This window comes from Dreissena polymorpha, chromosome 14 (genome assembly GCF_020536995.1).
Source record: "Dreissena polymorpha isolate Duluth1 chromosome 14, UMN_Dpol_1.0, whole genome shotgun sequence".
Taxonomy (NCBI): Eukaryota; Metazoa; Mollusca; class Bivalvia; order Myida; family Dreissenidae; genus Dreissena; species Dreissena polymorpha.
The window spans coordinates 38,443,484-38,457,012 of NC_068368.1; positions in this window are offsets into that span (position 1 = coordinate 38,443,484).

Here is a 13,529-nt window from a genome sequence, read left to right on the forward strand (position 1 = left end):
ATGCTATACATGTTAATACCCAACTCTCTGATGCTAAGTTTACATGTTAATACCCAACTCTGTGATGCTATACATGTTAATACCCAACTCTCTGATGCTATACATGTTAATACCCAAATCTCTGATGATATACATGTTAAAACCCAACTCTCTGATGCTATACATGTTAATACCCAACTCTGTGATGCTATACTTGTTAATACACAACTCTCTGATGCTATACATGTTTATACCCAACTCTCTGATGCTATACATGTTAATACTTTTTGACGATGCGAACAGCATCGTCCAAGGTATCATTAACCATCATAAACAAATTCACAATGGCGACCTTTGTAAAAGACCGAGCCAGTCCGATTGAGATAACTCGATTTTTCAGTTACTTCCCTTTTGAATTCGCCACTGCGTAGGAGATTGCTCGTCATTGATAACATTCTCCTAGCAGAGTTGTCGTTCGTGTTTCAACATTCAACAATGGCCGCCACCATGAGAGTCTCGATTCAAAACTTTCTTACTGCATAAATTGGCTTGTTTCGCAATTTAGAAGCTGTCATTTAGGATATATGAATTATTTATTCTCTAAATCTCCGCTTATGACAACAATAGTTGGAATTCGAAGGATATATACTCGATGTGAATGAAAGACTTTCTGGATCGTAACAGCTTGACACGTCAAAACTGGCATACTGGTATTTTTAGTTATCAATATAAGTCACATTGTGCTTTATAAATTGTATTCGAGCATTTTGCGACTTATTGAATGACTATGATACCCGATATCAACATTTCATCGGGGATTTGCAGATCACCAAGCTGTCCTGAAATTCAACATTGATTTCAAACTCTTTACTGGTTTGTATACTCTTTCTTAGTGTTAGTACTTTTTATCATTTTAAAGTTAAATGAACTGTGTCACAGTAAAAGAGACATTAAGGCGATTGTGGCCAGTTTGGATCTAGATCAGCCTGCAGTCGCTTGAAAGCTGTTTGCTTAAACGCGTTTTTCTGACAATAACAAATAATTTAATTGGATACTGATTTGACTGCGCTTTTCCTGTGACCTGGCTCAAATAATAGAATTGTCATTAATCAAATTATTTATTTCGAACATTAATCAATTGTTTTTCTTGTCCCTCGGGATCAATGACTCCAGCACTTTCCTGTTGAGAATTGAATACTGCTAAAGGCAATGCAAGGGGGCGTGTTGCACCTTCCAGTATCGCTCGATTGTTCATTTTCGGCTCATGAACTACGTACATGTACCCCGGGTACTCTTAAGTATACTTACATGTATCCCGGGTACGGTAAATATACTAAAATGTACCCGGGAAATTTAACCCTAAATCAGTCGTTGTCGACTATTTTTTTGTCATAATTATATATACACATCAGGGCTTAACACTTTTTTTTCAACTAGCCCGTTCGGGCTAGTAAATGCAGAACCTACTAGCCCTGACCAATCTTTAATGTGCCCTGACCCAAGTATTATAAAAACCTTTATATTTATCATTCAACTTATATTTTCTTGTGCTTGTAGATGCGCAATTATGATTATATCCTTCTTATTAGCTTGCCTTACTAATGCTATTGAATTCAATATTCATCTATTTAAGACATCTATTTGTAATCTTCACGCCATTTCTGGAGAAATTTTCTTGTTTTTTTATTTCCTCATACTTTCTCTTACTTTCCTCCTTCCCTTTTCTTTTCGTATCCGAGGAACCCACATCCCCACCCGTAAAGCCAAACTTAAACAACGACATGAACGTTAAAACCTTTTTTACATAGATTGCCGGGTTACTGTCTTACAAGAAATGGTAAGTGAATCTTAGCAAAATAACGTGTTACGGTAGTTGTAACAATTGTACAGAGTTAACTCTCTACTAAAAGCCGGGATCGACCATTAATATTAGTTTTGCTAATTGAATTGCTTAAAAAAATATTGTCAAAACACTTCTAATCTAAATAAAGTCTCTATCTTCCTCTAAATGGATTTATTAATCGTCTAAAGGATGGAATAATTTTTCCATAATGACAACAAATTCAAATTATTTAAAATTGATAAATAACTATTAATTTTATAGTTACTTTGTGTTAATGTCGAGTTTTATACCTTCATCATTCCGGACGATCCTGGGCGTTCCCGGCTTTTAGTTTCAAACGTATTTTCATTGAGAAAACACGTCACCTCGAGGAAACCAATCAAAACCCGTGTCTAGCAGCATTCCGTTTAAAAATAGGTACGGACGTGTTTTACCAGGAAAACCGCCCGGGATTTTCTGAATTGTCGGCCTCTTTTTGATTGCAATCAGGGGGTTCCGAATCTATTTCGAGATACGATCCGTTTGTTGTCCCCGAACTCACTCTGGGATTTAATTGTCATCTGATCGTACTGTATTAAGATTTTTGCATCTTTGAAAAGCTTATTTAAAACGCAGTTTATTGATATAGAACATATAATCCCGCCCAAAATACACACGACCGGTCGGGCATGTTCCTGGGACATTGGCTAGCCCGGACCAAGGTACAGGCGGTGAATGTCGTTCGGACGTTCCTTAGTGTTAAGCCCTGCACATTTATGTCAATTTTCTGTAGAATGGCCTCTATATTATCGGAACGTATACTCAAAAAGCATGTTGATGCAGTGTTTTTTGAAGAGAAGTGTGTTTCAGATAATCGGTTGCGCGTTTTACGACATCGGATTTTGGGCGCGAATACAACTCGGGTACAGTCTAATATGGACCGAGTACAAGTACGTTTATTTACCGTACCTGGGGTACATGTAAGTATACTTAGAGTACCCAGGATACATGTAAGTATACTTAAGAGTACCCGGGGTACATGTAAGTAGTACCAGAGCCGACAATGACCAATCGAGCTCCATTATCCCTCATGAACCGACTCAAAAAACCGAGTCAGCAATATTTGACTTAATTTTTGGTTTGGTTGCTCTCGAGGGATCGAAAATTTCAGAATCTTCCTTAAAGCCCTACAGGTTTGATCCCCAGAAGCGACATTAAAAACTAGCATACTTTGTTATCTAAAAGGCTGCTAAACCTGATATACAATGATAATGTGAATTTTCTCTCATATGATGTTCATCAGTCATATTATATAAAAACTTACAGCAGTAGTAAACAACTGGACAATAATTAATGAACGCATCTTTCATTTGTCTTTAACACTTTGATTTTGACATGGCCTAGATTTAAATATGTGACTGGACTTTACCAGCACTCTTGTAACAGAGCTAAAGTTTAAATGTACCATTGAAGATCACCTAAATCCAGATTTGCTATTATAGACGTGTGGAAAGTTTTAAGGGTGTGACAAGTAAGCAAAAATTGGTCATTACCCACAGGCCACAACTGATCTATGACTGTATTAAAACAAGAAAAATCAGTGTCTGATTTAGATTTCCTTAGATAGTTCAATAAAAACTAATTTCATAAGCCTGGTAACAGTTTAACGGTAATGCTACCGATGTGTCACACCAGGGCCTTGAATTTGAAATCTAGGACATGCATGGTCATTTCTTCATGAAATCAGAACACAAAATTGTATTTTAAGTCCTTAATTGACCTGGCTATAGTTCTCAGATTATTATAAGCTCAATCAGTATATTTATATCATTATTTATGCTTTGTGTATTGTAAACATATACACAATCATGCAGTTACATGATAGCAATAAATAATATCAAAGCTACCCATACTATAAAGGTCATTGACAAAGCCTATGGTCAAAATGTGAACACATTGAGTGTAATCGCCCTCTCGTGCCAGCAAAAACAACACGTTGACAGGTTGTCATTTTTGACAGTTCTACTTTCACTTTCATTTTGTGATATCAAACTATTAACAATTATGTGGCTGAGAAAAATATCGCCATTGATTTTTTTTCCCGGTAGGGTGGCCTATATCAGTTGAACTGTCAGTCAGTCAGTCAGTGTGTCAGTCTGTCCGTCCGTCCGAAAACTTTAATGGCCATAACTTTTTTTAATATTGAACATAGCAACTTGATATTTGGCATACATGTGCATCTCATGGAGCTGCACGTTTTCAGTTGTGAAAGGTGAAGGTGAAGGTCATCCTTCAAGGTCAAATATCAAATATAAAGCGTCTGTCTGTCCAAAAACTTTAACATTGGCCATAACTTTTTCAATATTGGCGTGCATGCGTATCTCATAGAGCTGCACATATTGATTGGTGAAAGGTCAAGGTCATCCTTCAAGGTCAAGGTCAAAGGTCAAATTTTGCAATATTGAAGATAGCAACTCCATATTCGGCATGCATGTGTATGTCATGGAGCTGCACATTTTGAGTGGTGAAAGGTCAAGGTCATCCTTCAAGGTGAAAGGTAAAATATATGGCTTCAAAGCTGCGCAGCAGGGGGCATTGTGTTTCACAAACACAGCTTTGTTTAATATATTTTCTGCACATTTCTTAAAGAAACTTACATCAATACACGATTTTCTTCGTTAATTCAATCATTCCTGACAGACTTGTGTACATATTTCGCTTACATTTTGACGCGCGTAGGAAGGACCGCATTACCGCTTCCGAAATGTGTATTCATACTATTGCCTTCGAGGAACTTATCTGATGTTTGACGGAAAGGGCCGAAAATGTGCAAGTGTGGGTCAAGTTCCCCACAGGTACTACTTTCCCGTTCCCCCAATTTTTTTTCCGTACCTAAAATTTCTCGTACCCAATTATTTTTTCGTACCAAATTTTTTTTTATCCCCAATTTTTTGTTTGTACCAAAATTTTTTTCGGTCCCAATTTTTTGTTCCCAAATATTTTTTCGTACCCGAATTTGTTTTCATACCCAAATTTTTTTCGCAAAATTTGTGTACCAAATTTATTTTTTCGTATCAACATACACAATTGTGGTGATTGTGGTGATGTAGATAAACTTAACTTGATGCTTTTATATCCATCCTCTCAAAAGCATCGTCATACCAGTACTGTCAGTACTTTGATTATAATCCAGGGCGCATGATATCGTCAGCATCTTACTGTTAACATATTAAAAACCTACATAACGTGCTTGCTCACTTTTCGTATTATGCATTTCCGTTGTAATAGATTTCTCACCCATTTTATGAAGCACATCAACTGAAAAACGGCAAGACTTTCGCATTAGATGCCTCCAAAAAGCTTTGTTATTGAAGGTTTTCTGCAGCATTAAATACATAACGACTATAATGAGTCAAGTATATTAACATGCATTTCAAATTTTGAACATGGTTTGATTCAGACCAAACCTTTTGTTTTTTGTATTAATGTTAAAGTAACTTACGTAGAAATGGAACGAAGACATCTGAACTTTTACTTGTTGACTGTTCATAAGCGTTAAAAAGACATATCGAGGAACGTACTTAAATGATGTAATGCTCGATCGCTCTTATATTGGAAATCACCCACAAGAAGTCTGATGCAAGGAATGGGAGAGGAGGCGGACTTATCAATTTATGTTGCCTAGTAAATAAAACAGCATTATTCAGTGAATTTGTGCAATAATTGTTTCATTCAGTATTCACATGTAAATAAAAAATTTAGAACAAAACATAAGCACATATATGACATCATTTACAATTTGTTATATATATTTATTTATTTATATTTTTATTTATATTTGTATGGGTATTTATTATATATATAAAATTGTACTTTTTTTGACGAGTTTGAATGAGAAAGACGTGGTATGTTTACATCGTTCACACATGTCTTTTCGTAAGCATATCGTATAAAGTGTCCGATTAAGAAAACGCATCTTTATAAATCCGTCTATCTTTAAAATATAACTCACCAAGGAATCACTTTAATACCAAGATCTGTGTAAGATAATAAATCAGTCAATGTTAATGCAAAAAATGTACGTTTTAACCACTTAATGCATCTGTTTGAAATTAGAAATCATGGTCAGTATTTCTTATCAAGTCATAAAAGAGCAGTAACAACATTAAAATCAATATTAGCGAAAATAATTAAAACAAATAACACAGGTTTATTTAAATTGATGCGTTCCACGATTTCCATAAAACCAAAAAATAATTATCAGTCCCATTTTGCAAAAAGAAACTCAAAGTTAAGCATTCATCAGATAAATTACACTAATGATATTTTAATAAACCAAACTACCGTGCCTTAAATGAGTAAACGTCAGGTGAAGTTTATAGCGATCGCAAATAACTGTCGAATGAAATTTATGTTGGTTACGTTTTTGCGATAATGAACGCAATAATTAAACTGGCAATTCTTTTATAGTTATGCTCGACATTTCATTGTTTGTGTTAGTTAAAAACTTTCATAAAAATGAAATACTTAACTAGTCCAAATATATTTTATTAGACGATAACACTTAGGGAATACTTAGTAAATGGTTAAATTGGCAAGGGATGTTAAGGGAAATTACAATAAATGATTCATTATGTACAAGAACAAGCATCATATAAATAGCAACAGAAAGCACCTATATCAAAAATAAAAGCACTGAGTTATACACAAAACATACGTATTATATAACACAACAGAGGAAATGCCAATAAATTATGTTATTTACGTATGTAAAGACACTATAGAGAACAAAAAACATCCTTTTATTATCTGTAATTGCTATAGTTATCGGTACGATAATTCGGCTTCGACTTGACGACTGTCGGCATCACTGTCGGCATCAGAGCATGAGGCAAACTGTCCCATATTGGACATAAATGCCAATAAGATGTCTGATTCAAAGCCTTGCACGACTATTGGAATAGTTGGCTTAAGACGGTAATCAAGTAAAATACTCTTAATAAAGCAGGAAAATGTCGAACGACTGCGGTCCTCACTTGACATGTTAAACACACACGTTTTATACTGATATTCGGCATGTTTTATGTTTTTGTTTATTGATAAAAAAATGTTTTTTTAAAACATTGAACTTCACTCATTAAGTTGGTGTGTATTATCTTTATAACCATGAAAAAAAATGTTTAAACGTTATATCAACGAACTTTTGAGTTACAAAGCGCCGGGAATTTATAACCTAATAAACTAATACAATTCTCACTGTACAAGGATTGCAAAAAAGAGCTGTACTTAACTCTAGAAAAGACCAACATAACAGACCAAGATAACTGCATTTGCGCCCTAGACAGATCGAATAAGTTAACAAAAACAAAATAGGCTTATTTACAGACATTATTGCATGGCTATGTCTGACGTGGAACATTAGTTATTCGTTTTCGTGGAGTCAACAACAACGAATAGGATGCAGCATAAACAGATTCCCCCAAAAACAATTTTAGGTCAAGAACGAACAATTATATAATCGGCGTAGTTTTCTCCATTTTTGTATTAACAATAAACATTGGTTTTGCAATAGTAACGTTTAACGTATTATCTTATATTACCGAAATCATTTATACAAGACTAATGTGTTGACAATGTGGTCAAAATTGAGCACATATTGAGTTTGATTTTGTTCCAAATAGTATGGCTATTATTTCACACAATTCTTTATATACATTATATAATTGTATTGCCTTAGATTTAATAATATTCGTACATCGTTGTGGGATTTCCCATTGCGAGTTTAAAATTGAATTTATGTTTTCTTTATGGCGATCCTTATACATGAAAAATGTTTCTGTAGCGCTAACATAAATCAAGCCAATGACGAGACAACTTCCACAGATCACAAGAATTACATTAACGGCCGAACAGATTGCAATCGGGCCATTTATAAACAAAAATAGGCAAGCAAATCAAAGTATCATTTTTAGACAAGTGTGTGATGGTTGTGTTTACGGTAGCTAGAACGTTAATTATCCGGTTAAGTGGCGTCAGCGATAGAAAAACACTTTTACTGGAGATTGTTGACACTGTTTGGCAATTAATGTTCTTAATTTGTTTTTGTTTTTATTTATTTCTAAAGATTTGAAAAAAAAACATCTCATGGATGTGGCAAAGTAAACCGATTTATGTTGTTAAAATTTAGAATGAAGAAACATCAGGAAACATTTTCATGAGAAACATATATGTAATTATCCGCTAGTATTGTATAAAAGGCAAGTTGGTAACGTATATATTACATCACGATACATGCAAAGCACATTTAAACAAAAACGATTGCAAACTGAGTCATCGCCGTGTTACGACCAATACAAAACATTTGTAGCAAAAACTAGTTTACATGTTGGACAAATCTAGCACGTAGCACAAAAATTAGAACGAAAAGTTCAAGTACATAATTGACAACTTATACACCCAACAAAAACATATACATCAAAACAAGTAATGCGTCGGGTTCCCGCCTTTGTACGGTAAAGTCAAACACGATGGGAATTACACACGGTTAAATATAAAATTCCACGTCAAAATTTTGATAGATTTCAAAATTTGAAATATGAATACAAACAATTCAGGTTAATATTTTGTTATTTGCTGTCGAGAACCAACAGGTGTTTTTTGTGTTTAATTGTGGGCAGTGGAATAGGATGTATGTTATTCAAATAGAGCATGTGATTATATAATGTTCATTCGAATGATTGTTTTATGTTTGATGTTCGTGTAGTATGCGTGTTCGTATTGTACAGGCAAATAGCAAATCGCCTTGCATGCGGTTATTTCTCTCCTAACAATGAAACTCGAGTTTCCTCTGTCCTATATTTGTCACTTAACATGTAAATGTTTGTTTATGAAAACTTACAATACCAGAAACAATTACAAGTATGTAAACATTACATGAAAACATGTACATCAAATTGGCATGTACTCGTATTTTTCATAAGAATGTTATTTTCAGGAAAAACATGCTATGTCTTATACACGTTTCCAATTTTACCACGCGACATTGTGACGTAACTTGGTAAAAGCATGTCTGAAAATGAAGCCATACGTAGAAGATATGAACATTGTTAGTAATGAAAATAATTACAAGATGTGGATTAAATAGCCTCATAAAACTATGCTCATAACAATTGTGGTAACGATATTTTGAACAACAAAACATCGCTATAGTTGACAATATATACACAATAAAGAAGTGCAATTATCTTTCTCGTTTAATATTGAAGAATGGTGAATTTTGTTGCATAACCTTTCCTATACAAAATAAAATACAAATAGCAGTGTTAACAAATGAAGCGAAAAACAGCACATCAAGTTTACCCGAGTTATATGTTATATTAATATAACTTTTGTTGCAATATAAATATGTTGTGGTCAGATTGATAACCAAATGAAATCAGCAATTACTATTGTGAAAGCAATAGAGTGCTAAAAGCCGAAAAAGTGAAGAAATACAATGACATAGGTAATAGCTCTATAGCATATAGCATTCCTGTTGTAAAAGTATGATTTCTACTTTAATGTTTTGAACTAGCAAATGAAGTTATCAAATGAATCATCACGTGTAGAAGTAATACAGATATTACGTTAATAAAAAAGATTTTAAAATCATTTTCATCCTGAAAATTAGAATAGTTCGTTTGCGTTTGTTGGGTTAGGAGTAAATCGAGAATTGGAAAGAGGCATGTAATATAAATATTTAAATTAAAAAAATTAAACTATATTTATTCCTAGTATTTACATATACCGAAATATTAAAAATATTTCATAAGAAAACCAAACACACATACTTTTATTTGTATTTATCGCATAAACAAAAAAGGTCCTGCACATTCAGTTCTGTAAGGATTTACCTCACCGATGAGGCAATCTTTAACGTAGTTAAGCACAACTTTAGGTAAATCAGTGTATTCTTTAACTAATGAAATAAATAAATAAGAATTTGCAACACTTACACATGTTGAAATGTTGCATCGCATAATTTTGTACAGATTGCATGGCTTCTGATTAAGGCATTGCACCGTTACATATGTAAGGATCTCTTTTAAAATATTTCACTATTTTTAATGGGATAAAGTCAAGAGCCCGTTCAATCGTACGAGTTTTACATATGTATCATGATCTGTTTAAACAAATAAGTATTTGTTTAGTTAAATGCAACCGCGCGTTTGAACGGTAAGAAAAATGTCGGATCAGTGAGGGGACGTCATATTACAAACGTCATATCACATATCATATCACATATCATATCACATATCATATCACATATCATATCACATAACAATCACATACCATATCACATATCATATCACATATCATATCACATATCATATCGCATATCATATCACATATCATATCACATATCATATCACATATCATATCACATATCATATCACATATCATATCACATATCATATCACATATCATATCACATATCATATCACATATCATATCACATATCATATCACATATCATATCACATATCATATCACATATAGCATAGTAAGAATAATGACATTCATAAAAAGGATACATTATGCATATACAGAACGTAATCAAGCAACATTGTAAATTTGACAAAAACAATTGCCTTAATAATATTGTAATGGTCTGTTAGACATTTATGTTATATAATAAATATGGAGATCAATGGGATCTGATGGGAAGACATGAGCGTACATTCTTTTGTTTAAAGTGTATTTATACTGATCGTAATCATAAATCACGTAGTCAAATGTGCATTTAAGCTATCAATACGGTGTCTACAATGGCAGTTATTCTCAGCTGACATATGTATTCCTTAGTTAGTCTAAGAAATATCGATATCCCAAAATGTATTGCACAATTTCCCATGAAAACAAAAAAGGAATATCTGTGAACATATAAGAAGCACGATTGAATTACTTATGTTTTACGAGACATCACGCTTTTTGGTTGATTTACTGATTAGTCGTTCAAACTTAAAAATCCGATAAACATGTTTTAAGGAACATATTAATGTAACTACTAATGAAAAAAAATATTTTGTTTATGTTGACCCAATCAAGCAAATTGTAAACAAGTAACAGTTTTAAAGTAACTTTAAAAAGTAAAAATAAAAAAATACGACTTCATGGTAACTAGTTTAACTAAGTTGTCAGGCTGTTATGCTTATATTCGTCTTAATACACTTAAAACGAACAAAAATATATAAAACAGTTTTATATTTCGGTCTTACTTGCTTAAATAATACAAAGCACATAGTTATACCTATTTAATCTGAATACATGCATACAATGTAGCTATCATATGTTTAGTTTTGTGACAAAAACAAACTTTCACTTGAGTGGTTTAATAATTTTTCATAATTTAGTCTGTTTCGAACTTTAAAATGTAACCGATTCTTAAAACTCTTTGATGCTATATATACATGGAAACACGTTTTTCTAACACAAGGCGCATGATATCGTACATTGCATGCTTGCACATTTTTCGTATTATGCATTTCCGGTGCAGTAGAGTTCTCACCCCCATTGTTGCAGCACATCAACTGTAAACGGTCGCGACTGTCGCATTATGCCTCTTAAAAGCTTTGTTATTTAATGGTTTCTGCAGTATTAAATACATAATGACTATTCTGAGACATGTATATTACATACATTTAAAATTGATTAATACAGACCAAACCTTTTGTTTTTTGTATGAATGCTTATGTAAAGGTTACTTACGTTGAAATCGAACGAAAACATCTGAATTGTTTCTTCTTGACTGTTCATACGCGTTTTAAAGAGCTTTCGAGAAACGTTTTTGAATTGATGTCATTCTTGATCGCTCTGATATTGGATCTCACACTCAACAAGTTTGATACAAGAAAAGCGAGGGCAAGCTAATCCATCAATCTATGTTGCTTCGTTAAATAAAACAGAATTATTCAACGAATTAGCCCAATAATTGTTGCATTCAATATATACATGTGTATCAATTGTTTACAGCATAGCATAAGCACACATTTGAAAACATTTAGAATTAATGTATATATAATGTTACGAGTTAGCAAACAGAAAGTTTTAGTAAGAATACATATGTTCACACATTTTTGGTGAATGTCTTTTCGAAAGCATATTGTATAAAATTTCCAATTAAGAAAACAAAATGCACCTATATAAATCCGTCTATCTTTAAAATGTAACTCAACAAGGAATCACTTTAATATTAAACTCTGTCTTATATTATAAATCAGTCAATGTTTATTCTAAAAATGTGACGCATGGGGATTTATTTCCAGTAAATCTTGATTTGAGTTAACTTTGTATTGATGTTTTAACCGCTAAATGCATGCGTTTGAAATAAGAAATCATGGTCAGTATTTCTTGTTAAGTCAATAAAGAACAGTAAAAACGGTAACATCAATATGAGCTAATATAAAAAAATAACACAGGTTTCTTTTAGTATATGCGTTCCACAATTTCCCATCAAACAAAAATAAATATCGAATGTTCAGTCCCAAATTACAAAAAGGTACATAAAGGTAAACATTATTCAGATAAATAACACTAATGACATGTTAATAAACCAATATACCGTTTCTTAAATAAGTAAACGTCAGATGAAGTTAATAACAATCGCAAATAACTTACGGATGAAATGAATGTTGGTAACGTTTTTTTCGATAATTAATGCACTGGTCAAACTGGCAATTCTAACACGGTAATGCTCGAAATTTCTTATTTTGCGTTAGTTAAAAGTGTCATACAAAATTAACTAGTCCAAATATATCTTATTAGACGCTAACTAGGAAATACTAATTAAATGGTTAAATTGGTAAGCAATGATTAGGACAATTACAACAAGACTATTGTCAATCAATATGGTCCCCTACTGATGAAGCTCCACCATTTTCAGCTATATTTCTTGTCTATATGTTGCCATAGCAACCATAATTCTTGAAGTAGGAACAAAATTAAAAGACGTGCATAATCTCCATATTGTCATCTATCCATGTTTCAAGTTTCATTAAAAGATATGAAGAACTTTAAAGTTATCGCAGGATCCACATTTTTTTGCAATATATCTAGTCAATTTGTGGCCATGGCAACGAGAATTCTTGACTTAGGAACAAAATGAAATGACGTGCATAATCTCCATTTTGCCATCTATCCATGATTTAAGTTTCATTAAACAATATGAAGAACTTTTAAAGTTATCGCAGGATCCAGAAAAGTGTGACAAACTGACAGAATAACAGACTAACTGACATACTTACTGACAGACAGAGCGCAAACCATAAGTTTCACCGGTAGGGGACAATACATGTTTCATTTATGTGCAATAACAACGCATCATATAAATAGCAACCGAAAGACCGACGAATACCTTTAACAACAATAAAAGAACTGAGATAATACACAAAACATACGTTTAACATACCAAAATTTAGGAATTTTCAATAAATAATATTATTTACGTATATTAAGACACTATAGAAAACATAAAGCAGCGTTTTTTGTCTGTAATTGCTATAGTTAGCGGTAAGAGAGTTCGGCTGCGACTTGACGAATGTCGGCATTTGATAACGTAGAGACACACTGTCCCATATGGAACATAAATGCCTATACAAAGTCTCATTCAAAGTGTTGCACGCACTAACTGAAGACTTTTACTTGTTATTAAGCAGGAAATGTCTCAAACAACTGCGTCTCTCGCACGACTC